Source organism: Ambystoma mexicanum, chromosome 8 (genome assembly GCF_040938575.1).
Source record: "Ambystoma mexicanum isolate Mex_15411 chromosome 8, UKY_AmexF1_1, whole genome shotgun sequence".
NCBI lineage: Eukaryota > Metazoa > Chordata > Amphibia > Caudata > Ambystomatidae > Ambystoma > Ambystoma mexicanum.
In genome coordinates, this window is record NC_090929.1 from 403,308,922 (window position 1) to 403,324,938 (window position 16,017).

Genomic DNA, 16,017 nt, shown 5'->3' on the forward strand with positions numbered 1-16,017 from the left:
GATCACAGGGTTTCTAAACAGTTTCTTCTATTTTCCTCTAGTTCACTTCATAATTGAGCATTTGTCCCAGAACGATCATTCTTTACACCCTTCACTTTTCGTGCTCCCTGGGTTAGTTCTCCTTTAAGCAGCATCTGATTTACTATGCTCTTTGCCAAAGGGTTCTTTGATATTCTCTTTCTTGGTATTCTCATAACTCATACCAATGAATATGTTGTAGCCTTGGAACGTTTGTCTTTTCCATATATTGCCATTTCTTCCCACCACTCAACGTTAAGGTGGTTTAAAGTTCAAAGTCTCAATATCTCTTGACTTTAATGTTTTATCAATTCTCAAGTTTCAGCACCTCTCAGACTCAATTTTCCAAAAGGATTTCAGCAAATTTCAGGGTCGAGGTTTCACAACCTCTCAGGTAGGGCGTTTCAGTACCTCTCAGTTCAGGATTGCAGCACTGTGCAGGTTCACAGTTTCAATGCTTCTCAGGTTGGAGCAGTCCGCACTTATTAGGTCTAAGGTTTCAGCACGTCTGAGGTTCAGGTTGTCCACACCTCTCTAGTTTGTGGTTTCATCCCATCTCATATCCATGGGGCCTCATTACGACCCTGCCAGTCCGGAAAGAACGGTGGTGGTAAAACCGCCACCACCGTTCTTTCCGGACCAGCTGATTAAGAGTCCTGCAGGCAGGAGGTGTCACTCCCGCCAGGTCTGACCTGGCGGGTTTAACACCACCCGCCTGCAGACAGAAATGGAAACACCGGCTCCGTCATAGACGGAACCAGTGTTTCCATTGTCCCCATCCCCATGGAGTCCTATGGGGATGGGGACTTACACAATTCCGCCTCTGGAATTCCCGGGTCACCGGGGTCGTAGTGCCCCGGTAATTCCGGGAATCACAGAGGCGGAATGGTAATACGAGTCCAACGGTAACCTGCCGGTTTTTCCAGCTTGGTTACCGCCGGACTCGTAATGTGGCCCACGGTCTCTGAATCACTCAGGTTCAATGGTTCACTCTCTCTCTGGTTCAAGTGCTGTCTGTATTTGGCATTTCTTATACTCTGTCCTGAGCCTATTGTGGTCTGGGCATTTTCTTATGCAGAGGCTTTGGAGCCAGCTTTTATAGGGTCCTGGGACACCCTCACGAAAAACCCCTTTGTAGTATATGTACATTTCTTTCTCACCTATGATTTTATTGGTAGTTCTCATATGAATTTGTCCTTCCTCCAAAGGGAAGATAGGCAACTGTAGGAAGTTATTCAAAGGCCAGCGTTGATCTCTTTTTTGCAGGTAAGGTTCTATTCTGATTGCAGGATTCTGTCTGCACACCGCAGTGGCATGCTGGCCTGTCCCCTGGATGTAGCAATCTAACTGTTCATTTAAATAATCAATTTTTCCAATTCTCTCACTAGGGAATGGAAACAGTGAGTAAAGCACAAATGTAGGCTTTTCTTGGTCAAAACCCCCCTAACCATGCAATCATCATAAGCTTTGAGTCCCTAACGGGAGTGATGACGCAAGATGTTTTGTCTGGAATACGAACAAGTTGTCTGCATTCTTCTATTTTAGATCCATCTCCGTGGTCCACCTGCTACTGAAATGGTTGCAATGCCAATAATTTAACTAATGCCTATGCATTAGTTTCTTTATGATAAGCAACAATACTAAGGATGCGTGGTCTGTAAAAGGTGTAATTGGTCTTCTGTCTAAGCAATAGCAAAGAGATTCCACTGCCCACCAGACCGCAAGACCTACCCATTCTACCACCTCATACTTACGATCCGGAGGGAACAACTTGCTACTGATGTATGACACATATCTTTCTTCACCTCTATGTAGCAGAAATAGTACAGCTCCCAGGCACTGCCTGGAGGAATCTGTTTGTAGAAAAAATTAGGAGTTGAAATGTAGGGTGATTGTTATAAATCCTCATGTTGTCATTGAAGTTGGTCTCAGCACTCAAACACAGACCATCTGTGGAGCCATTGGTTTAGTCCAGGTGGAGCCTTATTATACATAGGTAGAAATGTACATGAACCAGTTTCCCTCGAGTATATACAGCAGTACATCAGACAGGACAGGAACAGGGATAGGTGGTTTACAAGACAGATAGAAGGAGCAGACCCACCGGCCATCCTAGCATACCCAGCTCAGGCCCCCAACTGACACTCATGGAACATTCACTCACAGACCCACTCAACATTCTCCTGAGCTGCTCATCATTCATTCATCAACATTCTAATAGCAAGCACTCCTAGCCAGTGACAATACAAGACTTACAATACAGGAGTGATCATGACATGAGGAAAACATAAGTCCTGGAAGCTACTGAGAGTTTAATCATATTATTTGATCTGATTTTGATGTTTGTCGGACAACATGTTGATGAGAGAATTAGCATGCCCTGAAAAATTAGGTACCGATTTTCGATCATATCTAATGGTAAAAATGCTCTCAGGTCTTGATGTTTTGAGAGATGGATATTTTGGACTGCTTTTACTTCAGTATTTGTGGTTGTATGACCCTTTTACCCACATGCAATCCCAGAGACTGAATGGAAGATCATGTCAGACCATACTTAGCCTGGTTGCCAGTTAGTTCAGCTAACTCCATGATTGTACAGGCTGCTCTTAGAAGTTGGGCATGGGTGGTGCAATCAGGGCTCTGGATGATGACATCATCGCAGTAGGATTCAGGATATTCACCGCAGGGAATTAGGACGTTTTTCATTGGCTTCTCAAAGGCTGTTGGTGTTGTATGCAACTCAAAAGGTAACATCACAAGATAAGAATGACCCTGAGGGGGTGCAAATGTGGTCTTTATCTGCACGGTGAAGGAGAACCTGCCAATAACCCTTAGTTAGCCGGTGTTAATAACTTGCTCCTAAAAGTGGGAGTTATCCACATACCATGGTTAGCATACGTGGATGATGTTATTATTCTTGTTCGTACGCTTATGACTCTTAAGAGAAATTTAGGGCAGGCTATAACCACAGGGAAAAAGAATTCTGAAAGTATTGAAACAAAGCACCAGAAAACAATATTGATTATGTCCATGATTAGAAAGTTTGCAGACAAAACGGCGGGATAGAGTTTGAAGAGCATTTTATTAGCACAAGCAGAGTCTCGCTATCACAATCCTTAATGCGTTAGAAGCTAGTTGCGGCGATGACTACTCTTGGTTAAACACACTAGCAGGGACTATCTTGAGAAGAATATTGGGACTGTCTCTGTGCATCCCCGTGGAGGCAATTCGATAAAAGCCGGGATTAACCTCATTGCCAGCCTTGATGTCCTTAAAACGTGGCAAATTATATATGAAGGCGATGAAAGAACCTGTGTTTCCGCTGCTATATCTCTTGGGGGGTGGGGGGTGGGCACACTTTGAAAATACTGCGCAGGTTCTTCAAAAATTGAATCTGGAATTGTTTGAAGCTATAGGATTCCCCCCGAGTTGGGACTCTGACTTTTACCAATTGAAACATGATTTTAACAAAAAGGTAAAACTATAGGATTTATGTAGAAATATGGAGCATTTTTCCTCCTTACAAACATTAAAGGATTACTCAGGCACAGACTTCACTTTCACCTCCCCTCAACAATACTTGATTCAATGCCCTGCCCCGTGTTTAAGGAGATTTCTATTGCTATTAAGGTTGAATACTGCATACTTTATCAGTATGTGGTCCACGAAAATCAATCCCAGTTTTAAAAAGGTATTGCCGACTATGCAGAATGGAGCATACGCCATGTCATGACCTGCTGTATAGAATTGGGACCGAACAAGCCTCCCTTCCTTAAGCAAAGCGTAGCGGCAGTGGAGAGTCAGTTGCGCGCAGTGACAAGTAAGTTCTTTGCATTTCGTGCATTTCTGTGCGCTTTGTTGTGAGGAGGAGCCTGCCAGAACGACATGCCATGCTAAGGAAAGAAAACGCCTCCCTTCCTGAAGCGAAGTGTAGCAGAGCAGCAATGGAGAGGTAGTTGCCTCCAGTTCCCTGCGGGAGGCCGGCGGGAGGTCGAGCGCTGAGCTGCAAGTGAACGAAAGTGAACGAGTGCTTCTGCGATGCGGGAATATGTATGTTTCTTCTAATCCTCATGCGCAGGTTATATTATGCCCTGGAGAATATCCCTTGAGAATATCTGTGTGAAGCCGCACCGTTTACTGTGTCAGCCTCATATTAACAACTGTTTTTGGGAAAGGACTTTGCTAACACACGCACGGCAGCTCTTATTTTGGGAAAGCGAGTGAGCATCGCAGTGGGAGCTCCTTGTTAGATTGCCCAATATATGTTCTTGGGGAACGGTTGAACACACAGACGGCAACATAAGGGATTTCTCTTTGCTCCATGACAGCAATACATTGTATCAAGGGCTGTAGGAAAGGGCCGGTCAGCGCTGAAGCCAGAGTGTTGGAACCGGTTGCAAGTGTTTGGACTTGATACAGACGGTGGAGTTCAATTCTCTCAGCGATGTGTGGAGGCAAATTGAAGAAAAACAAGCTTCTGACAACCGAAAACAGACAACTTTAAACCTCTGCATTAAACATGTGCACCCCGTGAGAGTGAGAGATGGAACGTTTTGCGTCTTCTACATACTTGTATACCTACAGGCCAACAAAGAGAAATACCCCGAAAGTAACAGCAATTGTGACTGTGACTGACTGAGAGGGTGAACATCAACTCTGTTACTGCCACGAAGGGGAGAGATCTTGGTGTAAAACAGTTGATAAGTTGTCACAAGCGGTTGTAAGTGCCACAGGAGTGCCCTCCAAGGGGCGATATACCTACTTTGACATCTGGAGGCCTTGGTTAACAAGATGGAGCCTGTTACGGAGTCAGAAACAAAGCATGAAGATGGATATAGCCTGAGGGATTATCGAAAGAACAATCTTGAGCGAGCAAAGTCGGTGACAGAAGTGAGCCACTCAAAAGCCCATAGAAGAGACCGGATCATCACAGAACAATGAGTGCCTCAAAAGTTCATTGTACTATAAAAAATGTCACAAATGAAAAAGCCCTTCTAGATTCAATCGCAGGGACCGAAGATGAGAGAAATGAGGCTAACCCAAACAAAATACTACCATCGCTAAGCACCTCAGAAAATACTACTACAAGAGTCCTAGTGCATGATGTGCCAGTATGGATTCAGGAAAAAGATTGGATGAACTAATCAAAAGACTGGAAACACAAAACAACCCCAGCAGCTGAATTAGGGAATTGGAGGAACAGAAGCTGCAGGATGACAGTCCCGATGGCCCAGTTCCTGAACAGCAGCAGACGACTCCAACTGATCCAACAAAGAGTGGAAGTTATCCCGACCAAATATCATTCAAAATGAAGGAGATGAGGTGAACGAAGTGAGCGGTGTAATGGATCTGACTCTTAATATAATTACAGCCCCCTCGAGTAGGTCCCAAACAACAACCCCAGAAAAATAAAAAAACAAAAATTGGGGGAAGTTGCGACAGCAAAGCAACAGGGAAATCACCTTAAGAATGTAGGGGAAATTACAGATGGCGAGATACTGGAGGGCACATGGGAGGAAGAACCAGAAGAGCCCCCAAAAGCGTTGCTGGAATCCGATAGCTCGGATGCAATACTTTTAATTAGGAGAGGTGGATTGGCTTTTGAGGGATATGACCTACTGTGTTTCCAGGAGACGTGGCTGTGTTCAAAAACCAGTTCTGGACGGGTCTGTAACAATATTAATTCCTCCAAAAAAGGGCCCTAGAGGGAGGCCTTCCTCTGGGCTACTTTTTGCAATCAAAGCCGGCAGGGGGATCTCATTGCAGAAATGGGAACATCGAAACCTTTACATACAGTCCATAGAATCAAAATGGCAACACAAAGAATTCCCGGGACCAAGGACTATTCTACTGATCAATTTATACAGAAACCGAGTAGCGATCAGTTAAGAGGACTTCACTGAAGGAGTCCAGGATGTACTGGACTCAGTCTATATAAGATCAGAGACCTGTGATGTCATCCTGTGTGGGGACCTAAATCTATTATGCAACCCACCAAGGTGTGATCAAAAGACTGGACTATGGCCTTTACACTCGCCGGCAGAAGAGAGAGGACAGCAGTGGTTGCAATTGATGGAAGAAAGGGACTTGCACTTATTAAATGGTCGTATGCCAGGCGTTATATCAACAATTCGACCTGGCACAGAGGCCCTCAGCAGGCAACCCTGGACTATATTTTTGTTATCTTTACCATCCGGCCGCTAATACAAACATTTGAAGTGGTGGAAATGGCAAATAGCGACCACAACCTCTTGAGAACAATCTTGACGACTGGAGCCAGGGTGGAAAAGCTGGCATGCTGCTGCAATATAGAAAAAAATCCAGGGAAAAAACGTCTGATCTCCCAATATGAAGCTCAGATAGCAAGACAGGGAGCTCAAGAAACCTTTGATGCCCTTAATTATGTCCCCATTCTACAGAGCTTCGCTGATACAGAGGAGGGAGGATACGATTGCACAACCATCGATACACATTTGATGCCACCATAGCCCTGGAACGGAAACTATACAGACAGGACCTAATACAAATCGCAAGGAGCCTGATTACTGAAGACTTCCTTAATAAAAGCAAAAGGCGAAAGCAGCAGTACAAAAATTGGCTGTCTGCATATAAGGCATCTATGACACACGGAGACGTGGAGGCCATGCTGAAATTGATTTTTTTAAAAAAAATAGTTTATTAATTTTATTCAAAACAAACAACAATACAAACAAACCCAACACGCAGTGTAATTTACAACAATTCCAGTAAACACCATTTGTATTTCCAGTTTGCCACTGCTCCCCAAGTCCCACCCTCCATTATGAGCCTATTTGTACATCTCGTTCAGTATCTGCTACATGTGGCTGGGTTTCACTATCTTCAGATTCAGTTGGATTCAGTCGGGTCTGACATAGACCCAAACAGTTCCGCTATTAATAGTTTCCATGCCATCAAGGTACCCACTTCTTCCTCCCCACTCATGCTGCTCGCCTCCTGCCATACTACTGTTTCAGCCTCTGCCCATTTCTGTAACTCCCTTCACCATACCTCCACCCGTGGCTTGTGGCACTTCTTCCATCCCATGGCGATCTTCCGTTTTGCTAACACATATGCCAAGTTTCTCAGTTTCTCAACATGTTTAAATTTCCGTGGTCTGGGGAACCCTCCCAGCAAGCAGGCCCAAGCCGTATCTATGACAAGCGTGACCCCTTTTGTCGCTAATTTTTGTGCCACTTCACCCCAGAAACCTTCGATTAATGGGCATGAACAAAACATGTGTGTCATGTCAGCATTTTCCATGTCGCACTTAGGGCACGCCTGTCGCCCTGCATTCCAGAACTTGGATATCTTCAGAGGGGTCATGTATGCTCTATGCATTATGTACAGCTGTATTTGTTTAAGTCTGGCATTTCTTGACACTTTTTTGTGATATCCCAGGGCGCGTTCCCACATCCCATCTCCCATCGGGGCCCCCCACCTCCTCCTCCCAATCAAGTCTCAAATGTGTCAATTCCTTCCCCACCTTGGTCATCACTATCTCATACAATCTAGAAATCTCATGCCCCCCTTCCGATATGTCATATATTACCCCCACAGTAGCATCTGGTTCCTCTGCTAACACTGTTTCAGGCCACGTTTTCCGAAATTTCTGGACCATCCTATAGTATGTAACATATTGGCCAGTGTGTAATACCACCTCCTCCCCAAGTTCTTCAAAATCTCTAATGGTCCCCTCTTGCCAGATGTCCCCCAACGTTACCAGTTCCACCGATTCCCAGTAGGTCCTGATAATCACCCTCAGCTGCTTGTCCCCTCCTGCTAATGCGACCAGCGGTACTTGCGGGGAGCACGGGAATGGGTCCTCCATCATCTGACACGCTCGACGCCACATTTTCCTCCCCAACATCGTCATTTTAGGGCGCTCCTTCATATCTGTTTCAGGCAACCATATCATTTCCCTTAAGTAAAATGGGGTACAAACCCACCCAAACAACCTATGTTCAGTGGTTACTTCGTCGGAGAGCCAATTGGCCACATATTGTAATTGACTTGCTATGTAGTAGACCTCAAAATTGGGCAGCCTGATTTCTCCCTTTTCGTAGAGGTTCTGCAACTTCCATAGCGCTACTCTATTCTGGGTACCATGCCATAGAAATCCCTGCACACACTATTCAGTTTAGCGAAGAACTCCCTGGGTTTCATATGTGGGATATTGTTAAAATAATCTAAAAGCCTATGTTGGACCACCATCTTAAGCATTATCCCCCGTCCCATCATAGCTAGGGGCAACTTCTCCCAAAACTTCATGCATTTCTGGATTTTCTCAACAGCTACCACGGTGTTGTGCTTATGTTCCTCTTCTACGGTGTGCATCTATGCCAAGGTAACGGAAAGAACCAGTCACCCACAGTATCTGTAACACCGGTAACCTTTCTTCCGGGGTCCCCTTATAGCTACCTAGGGGGAATATACTGGATTTTTGGGGATTTACCGCTATGCTGGACAACCCCGCGTATTTCTCCATCACTTCAAGGATATATTGAAGATTCTCTTCTGGGTATTTCAAGTATAACAAATAAATCAAATAAAACAAATAACAAATAAATCATCTGCATATAAGGATATTAGATGCCGCTCCTCCCCAACCTCAATACCTATCATATCGTATTGTTGCCTGAGGTATATTGCTAGGGGCTCCAGGGCTAAGATGTAAAGCATCGGGGACCAGGGGCACCCCTGCCTGGTACCTCTGCTAAGCTGCCATCTCTCGGATATGACCGATCCCGTTCGAACTCTGGCTAACGGCTCACTGTATAGCATTTTCGCCCACCTGATATAACCCGGCCCTACTCCGTAACCTCTCAGGGCTGCCAGCAGCCATGGCCACTTAATGGAGTCGAAAGCTTTAACTGCATCTAGGGATACAATCGCCATTTCGCCTTCATTTCTATCTGCCCATTCGATCACACGGTGAAGTCTCCTATGATTATGGGTTATATTCCTGTTTGGGACACAGCCCGTTTGGTCTGGGTGGATTAATTTACTAATTACTCTCCGCAATCTGCTTGCCAGGACAGCCGTCAGTATCTTGCTGTCCTGGTTCAGCATCGACAAAGGCCTGTAGGAGCTACAGCTATACCCCGGTTTGTTGGGTTTAGGAAGCGGTATTATGATCGCCTCTCTGAGTGACTCCGGCAAACTTCCTATCTCAAAGCATGTCTAGCAATGGGGGTAGCACTTCTTCTCTATATACTTTGTAAAATTCACTAGGGAACCCGTCTGCTCCTGGGTTCTTACTGGTGGGCAACTGCTTCACAACCTCCCCCAGCTCCTCCAGGGTAATTGGTGCATCAAGCTCTTCTGTCTCCTCCTCACTTACCTTAGGTAATCCTATATCTTCTAGTGTTTCGGTTATCTCCTCTTGACTACTCCACTCCTTAGTGCACAGAGTCCTGAAGTATGCCGCCGTGTTATGGTTAGGGGCATACGTATTCACGATGCATACCTCTTTATTCTCCAACAGCCCTCTCACTATAACCATCCTCCCGTCAGTTTCCGCCATTTCCTGCAGTAGCTGAAACGGGACATGAGGTGCTACCCAGACAAGCACACCCCTGGCGTAAGCAGAGTACGACGAACCCACCACAATCCCTTTCCATGTTCTCCCAACTAGCTCCAGTTTCTTCCGCATCAAATGCGTCTCCTGCAACAGTGCAACATCTATCTTTTGCCTTTTCAAATACAGCATGACTTTATTCCTCTTCAAATAACTGTTAAGTCCCCTGACATTCCACGTCACTATTCTAAGATCTCCCATAGCGCTCTGATATCTTCCTCCCTCATTCCCAACCAAACCCTCCCGGTCATGCTATGCAGATACAACCCTTCAACTCTTCCCTGTAGGCTCATATTTAAACTTAAACTCCCCAAAACTATGTACAAACCAAACTTCCCACCTCCCTTCCCTCCCCCAACCCAACCCTTCCCCAACAACACCCCCCCAAATGTTGCTTAGCTCCATCCCTGGATCTCAGGCACCCCCACATCTAGCCCCGTCCAGCACAAACTTATGCTCAGTGCTCAGTAGGGTAAAGTCGCTCTAATGGCCACTTAACTAATAGTATTTAAGGGGGTGAGTTGCCTCCATCCTAATGCTCCTATTTCCAAATGTATTACGCATTGTGTTAACTTTATGCTGCTTCCAATTACAATTTACCTACTATATTCCAGTCCATGACGGGCACAGGGCCCGAATGCTATCCAGTGTTCAACTAGTATCGTTTCCCGGTATAATCCGGTACCTTCAATGTCTGCGGCACCAGTTTTTTAGCCGTCCTGTTCCTGCCGGTCATGGTCCACTTCTTGTTCCGGGCAACCCTGCAGATCCAGCCACGCTACCAACTCTTCGGGAGTGTCAAAAAAGAGCGCTCTGCCCTTATGTATCACCTTCGGTTTTGCCGGGTACAGGGGCATGCTTGTTGCTCGCAGCCTCCTCTTGACGGCCACGTAGCTGTATCTCAGTCTCTGCACCAGCATCGTATATTCCGGGTATGCTGTAATGTTGGCGGATGCTCTCTGTATTGTCCCACCTTTACGGAAATATTCTAGGATCATCTCCCTATCTCTGTAGTTCAGGATCCTCGCGATGATAGGTCGCGGCGGAGCCCCAGGTCGCGATTTCCTCATCAAGGCTCGGTGCGCCCGCTCCACCGTGAATCCCTGCAAAAGCTTATCTGCTCCTATTGTTTGTAGGATCATGTTTTCCACGTAGTTTGAAGGGTCTTGACCCTCCTCCCCCTCCGGCAGGCCGACCATCCGAATGTTATTTCTCCTCGCTCTTCCCTCAGCTTCTTCCACATGATTTTCGAGGTTAGCAACCTGCTGTTTGAGCACATGAACTTCCTTTGCGTTAGTTGTGCTGACATCAGTATTGGTCTTTACGGCACTCTTCAGCCCACTTGTTCTCTCCGCCAGCCCCCTGAAATCTTGCCGTAACAGGGTAAGTTCAGTCCCGACCACATCGATTTTGCCCTCCAGGGCTGTCCGCAAGTCCGCCATTGCCGCGCCCCACTTGGTACTCAGCTCCGATATAGCCTCCAGGATTTGGTGCTTGTCTCCTTCTGGGGCTTCTTCAGCAGACGTAGTGGACGCGCTCCGCTCCGATGTTGTGGGGGTCCTCTGCGCTTTCGTGAACACCTCCATTGTAGGTTGTCTGGTCTTGGCTCTCAAACTTTTCACCGACATGGTGCAACCTTGTCTACGTGTCTGGCTCTGGCCCGGTGCCGCTTAGTTGTTATTCGAGTCGTTGGAATCTCTGTATATCTGCCTACACCAATTGTTATACATGTCATTCAGGTGGATTGTAACTTTTCCGCGTCACAATTACCTCTCAGCATCCATGCCCGTCATCAGCAGGGTGCCGTCATCAGCATCTCTGGTGCTTCTTCATGGTCTTTGCACCCATCAAAGGCGGATGGTACATACAAGATGTATATAACCATCTGCTGCGTCCCAGACCTTACGAGGCCGCTTCATGGTCCACCAGTGTAATCCTTTGTTCAGGATCAGTCGCCATTTTGTTTCAGGCGTACAGGTCTCGGCGCCACTTATCGTGTCCGTATTTGCTCATCCACTCCTCGGTGCGGATTCGGGATGTAATCCCTGCGTGCTCGACGCTTCCAACTTACTGCGGGAACGCTATCAGTCTTCTTGTCTGTTTCATGTATACATCGTCCTGGTCTAGTGGGAGCACCAAAGGCCGTGCCACCTATCTCGTGGCCCAGTGGCCCAGCGCTGTGTGCATCCTCTCGGGCTATTCGTGAGCTCTTCTCCGGTAGGCGGCCACTCACTGTTTCATCCGCCGCCGCACGCCTGCAGTCCAGTCACTGCCCGTCTGGCACCCGATTTCAAGTGCCGCCGGGGGACCCTTTGTGTTGGGAAGCTGCCATCTTAGTATCGATTGCACCGCTTCCGGATCAGGACACAAAGTGGCCTAATTCAATCTGCTGTGTCCACTTTCTCTCGCCGATACGCTCATCTGCTGCCTGAAGTATTCACCCAGATACTGCATCTTTTTTCCGCTGGAATCGGCCGTCAACACATGCGTTTTGCTTCGAATCAATAAGTCGGATCATGGAGCTCCAAGGAATCGCAGCCTACTCCATGGCTGCTTGGCCACGCCCCCGGCCATGCTGAAATTGATATGTAGGTCATGCACCAAAGACATCTGGGCCCTGATCAACAGCGTGGAAACCACACAAGAGTCTTCCTAAGCAACCGTTGTGGAGTAAAAAGAATGGATTCACTATTTTTCCAAGCCAGGGGAGATCTCCCGAACATGGAGGAAAACCCTGGGGATCAAAGACATTGGAATATACCAATGGGAAGAGAGGCCATAGCTACAAAAATCGGCGAGGCAAGCTCTTCTAGAGCTCTGTGGCCCAATGGGCTTCCAAACGATGTCCTGAAAAATTATCCAGAAATGTGGAAAGACTTTTTCTTCATATTGTTTAAACAGGTACTGAGGGCGGGAATGGTGCCCCCGTCCTGGAGAAGATCTGTAATAATCCTGATATTCAAGAAGGGCAATAGGGCTGATCCCAAGAACTATCGCCCTAATGCCCTTCTTGATCTCATGGGGAAGATCTTCAGCTCCCTAGTCCTGCATGGGTTGATGGAATGGTCAAGAGCCAGCGGAAGATCCAACATATTCCAGACGGGTTTCACAAAAGGTATGGGAACCAACGATAACATCCTCCTTATTAATATTTTAAAAGGTAGGGTGCTGTGAAAAAGACAAAATTCTATCTGCACTTTACAGACCAAGTGCAGGGTTTTGATAGTATCAACAGGGAACACCTGTGGGTCAAGTTGGAGAGCTGGGAGTGTCCTGAGGATACTTTGGAGGCTATAAATACCTTATACACTACTACCTCACTGAGAGTGAGAGTTAGAAGAACTGGACTCATTTCAGATGAGATTCAAACTTTAAAGGGCCTGAAGCAAGGATGCCCCCTGACTCCTGCATTGTTTAACCTTTTATTTCCGATCTGGGGGATACACTAGCAGGAGCCAGATCCTTTCCACCGATGCTAGGAGGAAAGCCTCTCCAGAGGGTTTTGTATGTAGACGATTTGGTCCTGGAGGATCAAACAGCCATTGGTCTGAAATGTCAATTGAACAAACTGAGGGAATACGCTGACAATGGTTTACAGATTAACATCTCGTAATCCAAGGTCTTGATCATGGAACTGGCGCAGGAACCTGGGTGGGGAGCCTCCAGAACAAGTGCAAACGTTCCGTTACCTGGAGGTATTGATCAACAACAGTAGGGCTGATGCACCTAATGAAAAGGCATTATAAATGAAGATTAAAAACCTGGCCTCTCAAAGCAAAACAATACATTACCAAATGTGCCCGTTTCTCAATGGCCCCACTGATACAATTTTCTAAACTCAAGATGGTGGCAGCCTTGACGTATGGCGCAGAGACTGCCTTGTTCCTACCAGTAACAGTCTGGTGGAAAAGTCTGTCTTTTTATCGTAAATACATGGAAGACACTCAGGCTACATTATGTTATCTGATAAAGACAGCACTTGACCAAAACAGGGATGCAATTCTAGTGGTGTGGAGTCAGGCCTGCAAACACCTACTTACAGAACTAGACACCACACTAGCCAACCTTAAGAGATACCAAGATAAAGTGAAGGTAAAAGTCTGGAGAGCTGACTGGATCAGCGCGTTGAGTGAAATTAAAAGGTACAAATTGTTCTATCACTGTAATCACAAAACCAGGGCATATGGCACAGTGCTGTCATTCACCCTAACAGTTATTATTGGCCCCAATTCCTTAGGGTGAGATTGAGAATGTACCCGACAAGGGAGCCACTTGTGACACGGTAAATGGATTACTGACTGTTGATACTGCAAAGAGACTAATAGACAGGAAACATTATACTATACATACATCCTGCAGTGGTTTAATAGACCTGAGCACTGTATACATGGGGATTCTTCCCAGATAATGGTACCCTGACTCTAGAAGAATGTTTGGCCTCTTTGATTGGAGGGGACAATGTGCACTTGGCCTTAGCAACTGTACGTTTTTTTTTTAAGGATTCTTTTGTAAGAGATGTAATGTTTGCAAAGATGTCTTTTAAATGGATGAAATGAGTGCTTGACTATGCATAGCATGTGATCGGTTGCTTTGATATAGCTAAAAGATGTTTGTAATAAAACAAAAAAATCAATGCAAATAAAAAAAATGAAAAAAGGAAAGAAAAGGTGGCAACAAAACTATTTGTTGCACCTGGGAGATGTGTCTATAATCCAAATGATATAAAATCGGGTATGTTCAGGCGATTGTGCTTATCTGGGAAACAGATATAGTTAATTAGTATCCGGCGTGGGTGTGTCCACGGGATACACATAACGTGATTGGCTCGTTTCCAAGCCATACCAGGGTGTAATCCCGTGGGCGCACCTATGTGCTTGTGTTTTTTCCCGGCGGGGGCGTGGCAGCCCCTTAGCCAATGAAGAGGCTCGAAACAGGGCAATCCCCGCTCCGAGCCTCCCCAAGGCTGGAGGCTGCCTTCGTCCCACATCGGGGACTCAGGTATGGTTTTTTTTTCCTCTACCCTCTCCCCTCCAAACTATCCCCTCCCCACCCTTCCAACCCCACTTACCTTCTTTTTTCTTCTTTTCTCGTGAACGGACGCGCTGGGAACACTTCTGTTCCCAGCGCGTCCGCTCCCGATGGCCGCCATGGAAAGGGAAAACGGACTATGTGTTCCCTTTCCCGGTGGCCATTTTATTTGACTTTTTTGTTTTTTTTTGTTCCGAAACACAGCAGCATTTCGGAACAGAAAAAAATGCTACTAGTACACCGGTCTAATGGGCCGGGGTACTAATGGCTATAAACCCCTCGACGGCAGGCCAATACCACCCACAGTAATGCCCCCGGGGCTTCGTTAAGGCCCTCGCTATGCTCGGGCCTGTAACTACGGCCCCGGGGGCATTACCTGGGGCGGTATTGGCCCACCGTCTCATGGCTTATTGCCACACTATAGTCCTTAGCTGAATATGGAGGATTGTTGAGAGTAAATTAAATGACTGGGAATATGATCATGCAAAGGAAAGAGGAAGCAGTGTGCCATGAGAAAAAAAGAAAACAAGGAACACTTACAGCAACTGGCAATAGCATCATAAGTTTGACATTTGTGACAACATCAGTGTAGTAAAGATGTTGTGTACAGACTTTTAAAAGAGAGAACCGTGGAAGCTTTTTTTTAGTTGTAAATATCTTTGACGATTCACAGTCATCTGGTTTTAATATATTGTGTAAGGTGATTGATGGTGTGATCAATTAGGTAAACTATGATGAATTACATTGTATATGTATACATTGTATATGTATCGTATTGGAATTACTTGTTTTACATGTGTTACAAGTTTTTATTGAACTAAAACACAGAAATTTAATTAACAAAAATAATAAATTACCCTGTGTAAGATCACGAATGGTGATGACTTTAGACTTTTCCAATCTTTAAATAAGTTATTTGGTGAGAGGCATGGGATATGTGTCAAATGTCAAAACTGCATTCACCATGAAGATGATACATTGTTCCCAGCTCCCACCTGGTCGATAGACTAAACCTATGGGGGAAGACCTCCCCTCGATGGGCTGGGTCGAGGAGCCCACAAAAATGCTGTATTGCCTGTTTACTTTCATTCTTAATCGGCATGTCTGACAAGTAAAATAACGTCAAATTCTTTTTACGTTGTAAGAAGGACAAATGCGAGCATGTTATCTTTACACACTCGTTAATAAAAGAGAAAATATCATGCATAAATTCACATTTAATTACAAAAAAAATGCGTTTCTTTCTTTGGAAAAGCACACATTTTCTATAGGATGGTTTGAGACAAGAAGATGTTATTCGAATTGAAGAATTATAGCACATCTCGATTCACTGCTAAACTGCCACATCACACTACTACGCTTACTCTCCTATA